At 41.0% G+C, this 16,691-nt stretch overlaps 1 long non-coding RNA gene across 2 annotated transcripts in view; it reads right to left on the reverse strand.

The window, feature by feature from the left end:
- The window catches only part of LOC103792692 (uncharacterized), a 415,195-nt gene that overhangs the window by 355,919 nt on the left and 42,585 nt on the right, over positions 1-16,691 (reverse strand). Inside the window, exon 1 of one of the 2 annotated variants that reach the window (XR_008480897.2) lies at positions 15,673-16,418. The exons of the other annotated variant lie outside the window; for it this stretch is intronic. This is a non-coding gene — a long non-coding RNA (uncharacterized LOC103792692). Of the gene's footprint in view, positions 1-15,672; positions 16,419-16,691 lie in introns of those variants that run through there. 2 annotated transcript variants of the gene reach the window in all.

The raw sequence follows: 16,691 nt of genomic DNA on the forward strand, positions 1-16,691 counted from the left end.
TAACTTGTTGCTTTTTAGTTTTACTAAATTTTTATCATAGGGTTTTGCATTGTGGTTATCGTGAAGTTCACAAAAAATCCTATAGATATAACAAGTTATTTTAAAGAGATGACAACTTATCTTAGACCACAAAAAAAGAATAGATACAAAGAAAAAAGAAAAAAAGACCTCTTTACACTTTAACTCCCTCTCCCCACATTTTGACTTTATGTTGCCTCAATTTACATATTTTATATTGCCTATTTCTTTTCTTTTTTTTTTTTTTTAATTTTTTATTGGATTATAGGTTTTGGGGTACATGAGCAGAGCATGCAAGACAGTTGCGTAGGTACACACATGGCAGTGTGCTTTGCTTTTCTTCTCCCCTTCACCCACAATATTGCCTATTTCTTAACACATTTCTGTAGCTATTATTGTTTTTGACAGACTTGCCTTTGGGGCTTCCCACCACAATTACAGTATTAGAGTATTCTGAGTTTTTCCACGTACTTAATTTTACTGGTGGGTTTATACTTTCAAATGTTTTCTTTTTACACATTAGTGAGGTTTTTTTCATATTGAAGAACTCCTTTTAGCTTTTTCTTTTTTAAGATGGAGTCTCTCCTGGTCACCAGGCTGCAGTGCAGTGGTGCGATCTTGGCTCACTGTAAACTCCACCTCCTGGGTTCAAGCGATTCTCCTGCCTCAGCCTCTTGAGTAGCTGGGACTACAGGTACATGCCACAGTGCCTAGCTAATTTTTTGTATTTTTAGTAGAGATGGGTTTTCACCATGTTAGCCATGATGGTCTCGATCTACTGATCTCATGATCTGCCCACCTTGGCCTCCCAAAGTGCTGGGATTACAAGCATGAGCCACTGCACCCAGCCCCTTTTAGCATTTCTTGTAAGGTAAGTCTGATGGTAGCAAATTCTCTGAACTTTGGTTTGTCTGGAAAAGACTTTCCCCTTCATATTTGAAGGGTATCTTTGCTGTCAATTATGTTCTTGGATGACAGTTTTGTTTCTTTTAGCATATTGAAAATGTCATCCCTGTCCTTCCCAGACATATACTTTCCATAGAGAAGTTTGTCACCAGATGAATTAGAGCTTCTTCATGTGTGATTCTTTTTTCTCGTTGCTTTTAGGATCTTTTCTTTGTCCCTAAGCTTTGAGAACTGGGTTACCATATGCCTTGGGGTAGTCTCATTTATGTTGAATCTGATTGGTATTCTCTGACCTTTCTGAACCTGGATATTTGTCTTTCTTAAGTTTTGGAAATTTTCCATTCTTATATTTTTGAATAAGCTTTGTAATTCTTTCTTTTACTAATCCCCTCTCAAATACCAACAATTCTTGATTTGGTCTTTTGAGGTAATTTTATATATCTTCTAGGCAATCCTCATTGTTTTTCATTCCTTTTTCCTCTAATGTCTGTTTTCAAATAATCTGTCTTCAAACTAATTCTTTCCTTTGATTGATCTACTCTACTACTGAGAGTATTGAAAGCCTCTAGTGAATTTTTCAATTTAGTAAATTTATATATAAGTTACAAGATTTCTGGGTTTTTCTATTATTTCAATCTCTTCATTAAATTTCTCTGATAAAATATTTAATTGCTTTTCTGTATTATCTCAGAAATTACTGAGTTTCCTTAAAACTACTATGTTGAATTCCTAATCAGAGAGTGCACATATTACTATCTCATTAGGGTCAGTCACTGGTTCCTTGCTTTGTCCCTTTGGGGAGGTCATGGTTCCTGTGTGCTGTTGTTTCTTCTGAATGTATATCTTTGCATTGAAGGATTAGCTATTTATTCCAATCTTCTCTATCTGGATCATTTTGGGTTTTATTTGTTGTGTTTGCTTAGGGATTCTTTGTAATTTACCTGTTGATTTTCTCTTTTGTTGTTTTTTTTCTCCACTATATTGTTGCCTCATTTTCAGCACTAGATACTACCTTAAACTCAGGCTTGCCTTGGTTCTAGTAAACAGAGTGCTGCCTGCCCTGAATGGGGAGGTCTCAAAGAGGATATCCTGGTAATGTGGAAAGACTGGCTAGAGTTTTGTGCCCTGGGAAAACCTCCTCCAGCATGGTTCCCATGGTTCCCAATCTGGGAGAGGAATGCCCCCACAGGTCCCCTGGCATCTGATTTGGCATCTCGTTGGCCAAGTTACAGGCCTGGGAATGGCAGTATCATCCCCTGCTTTCTTCTCTGACTGTCCTCAGGGATATTTCTCCTTTCAGTCACTCCTGATGCTTCCATGGTTTGAAGCAGGGATAGATCTCCTGCCAGGGAAACCAAGTTGGTGGAAAAGCTTGCTGTTCACCTTGATCTCACTTTTTCCAGTGTAGAAACAAGGTATAATTGGAAAATGTTTCCTGTGCTTGATGCCAGGCATAGTGGGGGAGAGGTATTTTGTCTATGAATGTCCAATTTTCTTACTGTCTGTTCAGAATTTCTTCACTTCTCTGTGATCCTAGGGACAGTCCTCTCTTTGTATTTGGGTTCTGAGATGTTGCTAATGATAATCTCAGTGCTATATATTCATTTTAGGTTTTCTGTGGTAGGGACTAAAGCTAATATGCTTCTATGCTACCATTTTAAAGCAGGAAGTCTACACTGTCTTGTCCATAATTTTAGAGTAGGTCTTGAAGTCAGGTAGTGACAGTCCCCCAACTTTGTTCTATTTTAGTATTGAGTTGGCTATTCTGGGCCTTTTGCCTCTCCATATAAACTTCAGAATTCATTTGTCAATATTCACAAAATATCTTACTGGAATTTTGATTGAGATTGTCTTGAATCTATGTATCAAGTTGGGAAGAACTGACATCTTGATTCTACTGAGTCTTCCTACCCATGAACATGTAATATCTCCACCATTAATTTAGTTCTTCTTTGATTTTTTAAAATCAGAGTTTTGTAGTTTTCATCATTTAGATAATGTATTAATTTTGTTAAACATGTATGTGTTTCCTTTTCTGGGGTGGTAATGTAAATGGTATTGTGTTTTAAATTTCAAATTCCATTTGGTTTTTGCTGGTATATAAGAAGGCAATTGACTTTTATATATCAATCTTATATCCTATGACTTTGCTATAATCACTTACTAGTTTCAGGAGAGTTTCTGTGAATTATTTTGGATTTTCATACAGATTATTATGTTATCTGTGAACAAAGACAGTTTGATTTCTCCTTCCCAATTTGTATACCTTTTATTTTCTTTTACTGTCTTATTGCATTAGCTAGAACTTACATTTGAAAATGAATCATGATGAGGGACATTCTTGCCTTGTTCCTGATTTTCTTTGGAAAGCTTTTCATTTCTCACCCAAAAAGATTTTTTTAAAATTTTTTTTAAATAAGGTTCTAAAAAAAATTCCTTTGCCCAGAAATCTCCATGGCTACCTCCCTGGCAACAGAGGGTAGTTTTCAGTGAACAGCTCTAGGAATTATTTCTATGTGTTGTGGGTTGAATTGTGTCTCCCAAAAATATATTTTCTAGTTACAACCTCTAGAAGCTTGGAATGTGATATAATTTGGAAATAGGGTTATTGCAAATGTCATTAGTTAAAATGAGGTCACACTACAATATGGTGGGCCCATAATCCAATATTACTGATGAGATGAAGAGAGGTGCAGAGACAGACACAGGAAAGAAGGCTGTGTAGAGATGGAGACAGGCTGGAGTGATGCAACTGTAAGCCTAGAAACACCAAAGATTGCCAGCAGCCACCAGAAACTGCAAAGAGGTGAGGAAGGAGTCTACCCCAGCGTCTTCAGAGAGACTGCAGCCTACCAATGCCTTGATTCAGACGTCTAGCCTCCAGAACTATCAGAGAATAAATTGCTATTGTTTCAAGTTACCCAGCCTGTAGCACCTTAAGTTGTGGCAGCCCTAAGAAACTCATATACCAGGTATACAAAACCACAGAATATTTGAAAATTTGCTTCTGTGTTGCATAAAACTTAGTTCCTGCCCCTGAAACATCCCTTCTCTCACGAGCACAAATGCAGTAGTGATTCTTTCTACCCTCCAAAGTGTTGCCTGTGCCTTAACAACATCACCTTATGTTCTCTTTTTCAGTTAACACAAGCCTAGATCCTTGGCTTTTCCATATCACCAAGTTCCCTGAGTCCCTGAATCATTTTCATTGGTTTTACTTTACTTTCCCCATTGCTACAATATCCTTTTCATACCAAAGAGATAAGAATTGAAAATGATATTCTAAATGAGACTCCTCTGCTAGTCCTTTTATATAATGGTAGAATAATTCTCTTTGACTCCAATTCAATACACTCTATTCACACGTCTCAAAGCTACTGGTACATTTTTGTATAGCTTTATCATTATGGTTTCAAGTACTAGCTATTGTCACACAGGATCCACAGACTGCTGGAGGTTTAGAGGTTATAACCCATTTGCTTTTTGCCTCTCACTTCATCATGTCTCTATTGTGTGAAATCGCACACTAATAACATGTAGTTAATATACACTTCATTCAATATTACAGATTTTCATATTAATTAGGTCTAGCACATGAAGTGGCATCTCTTCCACTCTTGGGTTAAGGCGGGAATAAAAACTGACATTTATTGAACACCAACTATGCCAGACACTTTACATACATGATCACCATAACTGTATGAGGTAGGTATTATTACTATTATTTTTGTTATTTCCATTTCATAGACATAGACTCCAAAAAGGAAAATAACTCCACCCAAAGCCACTGTTAGTAGGTATCAGACCAAGAACTGGAATCCAGGTCATTCTGACACCAAAGTCCACACTCTTCCTCTTGACAGCAATGCCAGCGAGTAGAGGACAGGTGGCCTTTTTCTCTCCTACTGGAGAAAAACTGAAACTGCAAAGAACATAAATAATAAGCCAAAGAGGTGGTGCATTCTGGGAGAAAGAGCACCGCACTAAGAACAGGAAACCTCAGGCTCTAGAACCACGTCTTCTCTTAAGCTTCCATAAGCCATACACTCCTAGAGATCATAAACTGAGTTTTCTTTACTCATAGCTGTGTGATCTTGAGCAAGTCACTGAAACTTTCTGGGTTTCAGAGTTGTCATCTATAAAATGAGCTACCTGGAGGAGGTGATCTCTTAGCTCCCTGGGAGCTTTCATCTTGATTAGTTCCAAAACAAGAATCGGAGAACGTGCTACCCTTTGTGCCTTTAGTTCTATGCACATTATGTGCTCCATGTTCATCAGACTCAGCACAGAACACTTTCAATTTCATATTAATTTCTTTTCATTTCATTTTCTTAGATGTCTTGGTTTTCCCCAGAGTGAAGGGCATACGGCAATACAAGAAGCAAGAAAGCTCCCTTCTGCCTCTCACTCAAATTCTCATGAGGATGGGGTCAAGTCACACTTGTACTGCTGCGTCAGCGACAGGAGGACACTGGGGAGGGACCATTGGTCCGGTTCCTGCAGCTCAGCTAGTCACCTCTGACCAAGCACAGCAGTTACCATGGCAACCATTGCACTGTGCTCTGTGGAGGCCACGGGTCGCAACTGCAGATGCCACCACCAGCAGGCACACGCTCTTCTCCACTCCCAGACCACTCTGACTCAGCGGCACTGTCCACACACCCCAGGAACAGGCTACCAAAAGCAATCAGTTAGAGTGAGATCAAAAGTAGATCCCAGTGGGGAGCTCGATCCCCACATCTCTATCATACCCATAATAAGCATTGCACACACAACAGAGACTTCTTTCAGATGATGGAAGAGAACACACTGACGCTTCTCAGCCCACCCTATGGCAAACACATCAGCCCAAAAGAGAAAAATTATTCAAATATCAGCATTTCCTCATTGAGCTATGAATTAAAAAGTATCCCCTTTGCAGTTTGAGGATGTGGATCTAAGCTTTGAAGATCCTGCCTGTGTCTTTAGAGTGTATACAGATTACCTGGAGATCTTGTTAAAATGCAGATTCTGGTTCAGAAATCTGGGGTAGGGCCCAAGAGTCTGATTTCTTACATCAGGGGATGCTGGTGTCCTGGTCCGTCCGTGCTACTGAAGGCTTTGAGTAGCAAAGTCTTAGATCACACTAGTTCCTACTGCACATAAAGCTGACCTTGCCCAATCTCTGCCATTTATCATTTCAAAAAGGAATCAGAGTAAATATTAGCTGGTTCAAAGCACACATTTCTACAGGGCAGAGACTAAATTTGCTTGGAAAAAACATAATAGCTACAATTTATTGAGGGCTTGCTCTTTGCCAGCACATGTGTGCACATGCGTATATACTTCACACAACAGCCTTTGCAACACAGCCGCTATTTAATCAAAATTTAAAGATGAGGGAACTGAGGCTCAGACCTATGCCACGACTTACCCAAAGTCGCACTCTCAGTGAGTGCTCAAGCCGGGGTTCAAACCTGCCTTTCTCCAAACCCCTGTGCCTTTCTCTCCCCACGAGCTTCTCTGTACATCTATATAGCACACAGCAGCACATACAAGGGGTCTCGCTGCACACTGCATCCCAAGATCCGTGGTCTTGTGAGTTTCTGTGTGTCCCATTGCCACTGCTTCAGGGAAGAACACTGAAAAAAAAAAATAGGAAAATCCCCATATTCACCTTTGGTCAGCCCCATAGCTATCATCTCACCAATTAGGGTTTTCATTCCTCGGACAAGGATTCATTGTTTCCCATGCACAAAGCATGTGGGGATTAGAAGAAGCAAAAGACATAGACTCTTCCTTCCTCATTCTAGCTCCTATCACTGATTTGTAATCTCTTCTTATCTCAGGCTGAAGGAGACCTACAATTTCTTCCCTGCCGAGGCCAGACTCTGCCATGACCAGGCTGCTGTCACCTCTTGTTGCAGGCTGAGAAGGCTGGCTACTGGGACTGAGCTTCAAAGATGTCCCCAGTGGAGACAGACATCCTGGGGATAAAGTGGTGGAGTAACAAGGGTTTGTGGCAGGCCAGTCTGCCTGGGAGAGAAAGTTCAGACTCTGGAATCAGACATTTGGCTCAAATTTTAATTCCATTATTCACTAGAAGTGTGGCCATAGAAAAATTATTTAGCCTTTCTCAACGTAAGAGGTTTTTTGTTCTATTTTTCATCTTAATGTTGGGGTTACTAACATCCACTTTAAAGGTTTTATTGTACTACTCTGCCAGTTTTGTAATCCCAGGCACATGATGGGCACTCAGTGAGGACTAGTTTCCTTCCTCCTGCTCGTGCAAGGGGCATGGTGTGAAAGTGAGAAGCTCTGTGTGAACCAAGGAGTAACAGGAAAGACAGAGCTGAGGCAGAGGTGGCATCTGGTGCTTCTTTTTTTTTTTTTTTTGAGATGCAGTCTTACTCCAGGCTGGAGTGGTGGCACGATCTCAGCTTACTGCAACCTCTGCCTCCCTGGTTCAAGTGCTTCTCCTGCCTCAGCCTCCTGAGTAGCTGGGACTACAGGTATGCACAAACATGCCCAGCTAATTTTTGTATTTTTAGTAGAGACAGGGTTTCACCTTGATGGCCAGGTTGGTCTTGAACTCCTGACCTCATGTGATCCATCTGCCATGGCCTTCCAAAGTGCTGGGATCATAGGCATGAGCCACGGCGCCTGGCCCCATCCGGTGCGTTATATGAGAGCAAGCAGACTAGACTGGGGAGGACCAGAGGAAGGCATAGACAGACAAGTAGACAGCAGTCTCATGACCAAAGCCACACTTGACAACCAGGAAGCAAAACAAGAAAGCAAGACTGAGCCAGCCAGATCCAACAACAGGATTCTTCCTGGAAGTGACTTGTTCCAACAAGGTTACTGAAACTGTCTTTTCCCCCTCCTCCCTCCCTTCCTCCCTTCTTTCTTTCCTCTTGTCATTTATATACTCAATCTCCTTGAAAAATCCCAACTTGGTATGGTATCTGCTATGGCCACTATTATGACTTTTTCTTATTAAAACAACCACCTAAGCTCTTGACTAGTATTCACTACAGACTAGTGCCAGCTCCTGCCAGCTGGAGTCCTGCTCAGCTGCAGGCACTGAGGTGCTTCCATCTTCATGAAAACTCAGCCCAGCAGCCACATGCTATCTACTCCTAGCTAATAAAGAGCCTTCCTACCCAGGTTTATTTTTCAAACACTGAGAAGTGACTGACAGCCGGGGTGATTCCTTGTCCCCCTCTCCCAACCAGTCCCAAATTTCTTTGCATCCTCGTTGGTCTGCCCTCGTGTCCTAACACAGAGTTCTATATGACAACAACCAAGTTGGGCTTCCCAACAAGTATCTGCCTATTAATTGGGACTATGGACAATGGGAAGTAGAGGAGGGAAGGGGGGATTTCACTGCAAGGCATGATCTGTTCTCATTCTTGCTAAGCTTTACAATGCGTTTTCACTTGGTTTTCGGACAATCTAGTATTTAAGACAAATCTACCATTCTTGCTCTGTCACAGCCTTCTGATCCCACATCAGTGTTTTCCAGTATTACTCAGATGCAGGAAATCTCAGACTTTAATATGTATACAAATTTCATGTGAAGCTTTTTAATATGAGCATTTTGACTCCACAGACCTAGTGTACACCCAGGATCCTGCATGTCTTAACAGCTTCCTGGAAATGTTCGTGAGGCTGGTCTGAAGACTGTACTGTAAGTATCAGGACTCTAGAGGAGGAAAAGTATGAATAAAATGGGATATATTATATCCTGAATCGCCTGTGTCCTCAACTAAAGGGAATTCCACCGGATTCTGTATTACTGTCTTGTTGTGAGTCCATTTCCACACGAGAAACACCTCCTTCTGTCATCTTCTACTGAAATATAAGAGTGGTGCCTGATACTGCCACGCCCAAGCAGAATGACCCAGGAATTTTCCTCTCCTGTCTGTCATGATGGTCATAAAAGAAGAGGAGGGTCACCTTCCAGAATCATGGAGAGAGCATCTGTATTTTTATCAGGAGCCTCAGAGCCAATTCTGACATTTATAACCTTCAAATCATGGTGGTGGGAAGGACTTGAGAGACCCATCTTAGAAATCTAGTCCTATAGTTTTTGAACATTATTTTAGCTGTAGAATCCTTTCTTCCAAAGCAAGCACATATAAAGTTAAAAATAAAAGGAAATAAAGAGGAGGAGGTCTCAGACTGAAGAAAGATGAACCTTTCAGACGCTGAGCCCTCTTAAGAGAAATTGAAGGACTGGCCCATGTCTTACATCTTGATAGTGGCATTAGCAGGATAAGAACACAGATACTTCTGCTGCCTTCACCTTGATTTCCACTATTCCCATTTACTTAGGGATGTGGGGTGGTGTAATGGAAGAGAAAACAGGCTTTATGGCCAGGTAGATACGAACTTAAATCATATCTTTACCTCTTATGGTCTATACGACCTTGGATAAGTTACTTATTCTCATTGCATTTCTGTTTTCTCACGAGTAAACTAGAAATAATTCCTAGATGACTGAGTTATTGAGATGAGACATGAACTTAAAATTCCTGTGCTGTAAAGCCAAGCAGCATCAAGGAACCCCAAACTGGTGGTTCTGATTGATGATCCACATATAAATCTACTCAACCATAGAAATTATTTCCATTTCGGAGAAGTTTCAGTCACCTCAGCCCCACTCATGCTAAAAAAACCCAACCCCCAGATACAGTATGGGGCATTGTGCATTATCTCACCACTTTCTGACTTTATTCAAGCCCACGAACCAGGATGATAAAGAAAGCCACATTCTGCCCCCATGAGACATGTTTGACATCCATAGGGGACCCTGTAAGCATGGATGGAAGGGTGCTAAGAGCACACACATAAGACAGCCCCAGGCCACACTCTCACCCTAAACACCTTTGAGTGCCACAAATAAGGGGTCATTGACATCCCTAATAAAAGCCACGTCCAGCGACACCTGGAGGGGGGTTTCTGAAATCGAGAGGGGAGTGGTTTCCGTGAGGCATCTACCAACTACGGCCAGGAGCATCATACCGAAGAGAAATTACATTATTGCTGCGCTCTTTGAGCTTTACAAAAATCTTACTGATATTTTTGTACAGTTTGTCCAAGCACAGTTTTGAGGAAAGGCTCCAATATAAAGGAATTGGGGGTGCTGAGGACAAGTACCAACTACACCATTACATCATGCATGGCTTACACATATGACAACTGCAAATGTCATAGAAATACAGACTGGATAAGGGCCAAACCCTGAATCCTGTAGAAACAGCTAGATATTGAAGATGGGAGATGACTGCTTGTCAGGGAAGAACAGACCATCTGATGGGTAATCAGTCATTTTCCACTAAAGGCTAATAACTCACAGGTAACGCGACACTTTCCCCACATGCGTGCGGTCAGAACTAAGCCCTTAGGAGCTGCCGGGAGTGTCTACTGGAAGACGCAGATTCCAGCATGCGTGCCTCTGCAGAACGACTGAATCAGGCCCTGAGACAGGTAGCCAGGAACCTACAGTGCAAACACCCTTGCAAGAAATTACTATGTCAACACAGAGACATTTGAAGCCTGCTTTGCTGAGGGGGTCATGAGCACTTACTCTTTCATGAACATTAATGGACCATGATTGCTTTTGCTTTGATTTGGGTACCTGGGTGTTTCTGGGGAGGACTGGCTGGGGCAAGTTGTGACGAGGATCATCACTCTGGACTTTGGGTAGCCACCTCTGGAGGTGGGAGAAGGTGAAGAGGTGAGAGTGGGAGATGCCAAGGCCCACCACAAGAAACCTCCAGATTCAGAGCCTCCATCATTCCTCCCTCTGTCTGATGTTACGGCGCCAAGGAAATCATGCCTGATGCTTCCAACTCCTGATGCCCCCACCCCCACCCTGTCCCCCTCTTTTTCTCCCCATGGATGTCAGGTACCCTCTTAACTTTGTAAAACTCCCAACTCCTTAACCTGCAGACTAGGGGAGTCGATTCAATTCTTCATGTTTTCTTAGGTGCTGGGATTTTTCTTTTCCTCTGTGACAGTGCCCCTCCCCCTGGAGTCTGCATGGAGAGCACATCTCTTCGTCGCTAGATATTTCTCACTCCTGGACTGTCCCCCTGCCTGGACCCCCACATCATTCTACATCATTGGAGATTAACATTGGCTGCACATCCAAAACCTCTACAGAGTTCTTTAAATTAATGATGCCTGGATCCCAACTCCAGAGGTTCTGATTTAATTGACTAGGGGTGTGCCCTGGATACTGGCATTTGTCACAACTCCACAGGTGATTCTAATATGCAGCCCAAGAGTCACTCATCCAGACCCAATAACTGCTGCACTGCAAAGAAATTTATAGGACCAATGCTTCTCAACACTGACTACACATTAGAATCACCAGGGTGGCTTTAAAAATTTCAAGCCCTTGGCTCTACCCCAGACCAAATGAATTGGAATCGCCCGAGGTACTGACCAAGTATCAGTAGCTTTCAAAATCTCCCAGGTGATTCTAACATGCAGCCAGGATTGAAAACCACTGCTACAGACCAAAGGTGTGGCCAGGAGCAATCACAGCCGGAAAAATTACTGAGTGTCGCCCTGTGGGTGACAGCAACGGAATAAGGAAAATATTCTCCACTTACACAGCTGCAACAATGAGAATATTTTTTGTTTTGTTTTGTTTTTTCAGGCTCTGATTCAACTTCATCTATTTGCCTACCTTTTCCAACTGTTAGCTGGTCACCTGCCTGCCAATATTTGTGCACACGCTCTAGGAGTTTACAGTCAGGAAAGTATCCCACCTGCAGACTTCAAGAGAGCTATTATCCACCGCGAAGTTGGCGTGATTGCTTCTGGATTGCTAAATGATTTTATCTGCTGGTCTTTCCCTCTATCAGTCAGAGACAGAAAGAAGAACCCAGAAAATGAGCAACTTAACAAGCCTGGCTGTGGAAATTTGAGGTTTCTGAACACCCACTGCCTACTGTTAGGCTGTCCCTAACATCTGAGATTATTACTACCAACCTTCCTCCAGATACATATTTTTTAATAGTAGATATTTAGGACTGTATTTTTGAAATGTCTTATACTACTTTATTACCTGTTTATCATATGAACCAAGAGGAGACGTTTAGTAATGTGTTCTATTTTTAAAAGGGAAACATTTGGCACTAAAATCCAAGGTACACACATTGAGAAATAAAGATTAGGAAGTAACGGGATCACTCAAGACTATACAACAAGGCTAAAGAAAAGCTAGAGTCATGAAATTGGTCTACAATGTTTCCATTTCCAAATCCACTGCTTATGCCTACTGCTCTCATATTCATCCTGATGAAGACACAAGACAGCTCATTCTCCATTTATTAAAACACTGGGATTAATTCACAGTTTGATTTCCCTTTATCTGCACCCTTTTTATTGTCTGATGTTCACTTTACCACAAAATCAGTCCTTTTCCATAGGTTAGGAGATAAGGGAAGGAAAAGGGAGTTTCTGGAACTGTCAGTCCCTTTTCTATGGAGTGACCATTCTGATGAAGTCTCAATGTTGGAAGAGTAGAAAATATTGATTAAGGCCAGGCACAGTGGCTCACACCTGTAATCCCAGCACTTCAGGAGGCTGAGGGGGGCAAATCACCCAAGCTGATTTCGAGACCACCCTGGGCAACATGGTGAAACCACGTCTCCACTAAAATACAAAAAATTATCTGGGCGTGGTGGCACCCACCAGTAGTCCCAGCCACTTGGGATACCGAGGCAGAAGAATTGCTTAAGCCCCAGAGGCAGAGGTTGCAGTGAGCCTAGACCGCACCACTGCACTCCAGCTTTGGCTACAGAGTGAGGAAAAAGAAAGAGAGAAAGAGAAGGAAGGAAGGGAGGAAGGGAGGAGGGAAGGAGGGAAGGAAGGAAGGAAGGAAGGAAGGAAGGAAGGAAGGAAGGAAGGAGGGAAGGAGGGAAGGAGGGAAGGAGGGAAGGAGGGAGGGAGGGAGAGAGGGAAGGAGGGAAGGGAAGGAGGGAAGGGAAGGAGGGAAGGAGGGAAGGGAAGGAGGGAAGGAGGGAAGGGAAGGAGGGAAGGAAGGGAAGGAGGGAGGGAAGGAAGGGAGGGAGGGAGGGAAGGAGGGAAGGGAGGGAGGGAGGGAGGGAAGGGAAGGGAGGGAGGGAAGGAGGGAGGGAGGGAGGGGGAGACAAAAAGAAAGTATTTATTAAGTTAGTTTGGAGAATTATCTTAGAATTTAATATACTTTGTTCCAAGTTCTTTCAGTATAATATTATAGACATTTGCTAGTGCCCCTCTCAAATCCATCCCTCTTTTTCACTAGCAGCACATTAGTTTCCCACTGGGCAGCATACTCTTCCAATTTTGTTCAGTCAGGTGCAGAATAGCTGAGTCAAAACAAAGAATGACACAAGCCATATTTGCAGGAAGCAGTCTGTCACTGAGATATAGTGAAGGAGAAAGACAGATTATAAACAGACCTACGCTTGCCAAATTATGTTAAGTGAGAAGTAAAGAGTAAAAGAACTGTCTTTTACACGCTACCCTATGGTACAAGAATAATTCCTGACAGCCATTATTCTGGCCTCTCCACATTAATAACTTTTTACAAATAGCTGTGAGCAATAGTAAAAATGAATCAGCATAGAAACTATGCAGAAATATTACAATAGCAGAGAAGGAGAAAATCATAAAAATTAAAAAATAAGGAAAAAATTGTTCAAAAACAAAGTTTTTTAAATTTTCAAAGTTTTTGATTGAATTTTTCTAAGTATAAAATTGTGTACAAATATTCTTGAATGTTTCAAAATTCACCTACAGTGGATGCAAAGTTTTTAAGACATCTACTCTAAGAAACGCTTCCATCCAGAAGAACAATTTTATCTGCTCCAGCAGTGCACACAATTCTTCTTGGTGTAACCTCAGAGAAAGAAGAAAGTCATCACATATAAATTTCAGAATACCAACAATGAAAATATATGACTAAAAATGCTTCCTTCTTCCTGTGAAGGAATCTGTAACCTATATTTTCCATAATAGAAAAAAAGTATTTTGAATTTTTTTAAATTGCATTTTAGGTTTTGGGGTACATGTGAAGAACATGCAAGATAGTTGCATAGGTACACATGTGTCAGTGTGATTTGCTGCCTTCCTCCCCTTCACCTATATCTGGCATTTCTCCCCATGCTATCTCTCTCCAACTCCCCACCCGGCACTGTCCCTCCCCTATTCCCCCCAATAGACCCCAGTGTGTAGTGCTCCCCTCCCTGCGTCCATGTGTTCTCATTGTTCAACACCCACCTATGAGTGAGAACATGCAGTACATCATTTTCTGTTCTTGTGTCAGTTTGCTGAGAATGATGTTCTCCAGGTTCATCCATGTCCCTACAAAGGACACGAACTCATCGTTTTCATACTGATTCAGCAATCACGCTGAATCAGTTTCTTTTCCTTCTTCTCAAAGAAGGGGGGAGTTATAAAAGAATTGAAAACCAGTAGAGAATGCCATCTGTTAGTAATCTGTGTACAATGCAGTTCAACACATAATTCCTTGAATTGTTCACGTCCACCTGATCTGCAACACTGCAGATATGACCAGATCTCAAATGACCAAGGTGAGCATGAGGTTGGCATGGGGAACAAGGCTAGAACACCACCACTCCTAGGTTACGCAGTGACCAGTCACATTTGCAAATCAAGGAGAAAGAAAGTGAATTGATCCCTAAATGTCATTTTCATTAAAATCTTGCTTCTATGTATTATTATTATACCCAATCCTTAGAAATGTTGCTGTCTCACAGAACTTTATTTCTGCAAATAAGTTCTGGAAAATTCATGGATATGAGAGTGGTGAGCTTGAATAGATAGCTGAGACAGGAATCTCAGCACCCCTAATTACAGGTTCTATTTAGTCAGTGAATAAAGAAAATTTCAACAAACATTTTTTGAGATTATGCAATATGAAGAGATCTGATTTTACAAAGTTAAATATACAAATAATGGTAAATATCATTATTAAGAATAATACAGAATAACAATATTGTTATATTAGAGGATATAACAATATTAGAGAACGTAACAATATTATTCTCTATTAATAAATTATAATATAAATATTTTCTCTATTATCTAATTGTATCATTAATAAAATTAATGAGAATATATTCATAAATATAACAATATAATTATTCTCTATGAAAAAATTATGTTCTCTATTAATACTTTTCTAATTATATTCTCTATTAATATATATAATAAAAGTATTAAGAGAAATTATATATATAATTAAGGAGAAATTAAATATATACAATTTATATATATTTAAATCATATATAAATATATATATATAATTTCTCCTTCCCCTCTTCTCTCTCCCTCTCCTTTAAAAATGTTTTCTGGTTTCATTAGAGATTCTTGACTCTTTTTCTATGGATTCGTCTCCCAATGACTCATTAGAGTCTCTTGAACCCAGAAAACATTTTTAAAGGAGAGGGAGAGAGAGGAAGGGAGAAAGAAATATTCCAGTTTTTGCTAAATAATAGTAAGTGTACTTAGTCAGCTCTGCTATAAGGCAACATATGGATTCCTAAATATCACTGCATACACAAAATCACACAACAAAAACCTCAGGGCTTATACAGAAAATAAGGTTAGGGACACAACACTCAAAAACTTTGTCAGTAACATGTTTAACAAAGTTAAGAAATATGAATCTAAAGCCAAACAGTAGAGCATATGTTAAACAGTTAAGAAATCATATATACTACAGTAAATATGGCATTTTACCTTGAGAAGACCTGAAGATGGCTTGCAGAAATGGGCATCACAGGTTGCTGATTGAGAGTTGTGAAGTGACAGAAGAAAGGTTACTTGCATAGGAAGGAAGTCAGGACACCACTCACCATGTGCATGAGTGTGCACAGCCGTGGCATCACACATTCGGCGAACTTGGGTAGCTGGCAGATATTTAAAGTGTGTGCGCTTTGTGTTCCCTACAAGGCTTGGTTCAGCTGGGTGCAGTGCTCTGGATTCACCTAGTGTTTCTCACTGACAAAACTGTACAGCAGCCAACATGAAACTCACATTGTGTTCAAATTGAGCCCTAACTTATCAGTCATGCTGGAACAAATTCAGGTTTCAAAAGAAGCATTATAGCAAACTGACTTAAAATACATATATTCATATTCTCGTCTTTAGCAAAACAATGTTCTTCATCATCCACAAAGTATATTTCATTATTATTCTTACCTAAGCCATTCAAAAAAAATAATACTCCAAAAATTTGTATTTTAAAATAAGAACAGTAATGCCACTACTTGCTAAAACTGGCGTCAGTCCCAACCCCAGCTGCAGGTTCAGCATTCCACCTGCCTTGTCAGACTCCAAGGCAACAGGACTTAAAGCTGACCCGTGGATCTAGGAGCTGGGGCCCTCAGCCCCCACCCAAGAGAGGTAGGTGTCTTTTTGTTGCTGGCAGTAAGTGCTGCTGATACCCAACCACCCCATAGACCATTTCCGGCTTCAATAACATCACATCCTGTGGGCGGGTGCTGAAGAAAGACAGCATCCTGCAATTCACCTTCGGTTCATCCTCTTGTCACTTTTCCTTGCACAGACTTCGAACAAGCATCATCCTTTGCCTTTATGTATCCGTTTAGCATAGGCCATCTCATATCTGATATGTGGTGGGCATTTTGGCACAACAAGCAGTTAAAGCAGTGGCTTTAATATTTACATAAGAACCTAGGTTTCCTCTACCACCTTAATTATTTACCCTATGTAAGTGCACATTAAGTCTCAGGCTA

Source organism: Callithrix jacchus, chromosome 4 (genome assembly GCF_049354715.1).
Source record: "Callithrix jacchus isolate 240 chromosome 4, calJac240_pri, whole genome shotgun sequence".
NCBI classification, from domain to species: Eukaryota; Metazoa; Chordata; class Mammalia; order Primates; family Cebidae; genus Callithrix; species Callithrix jacchus.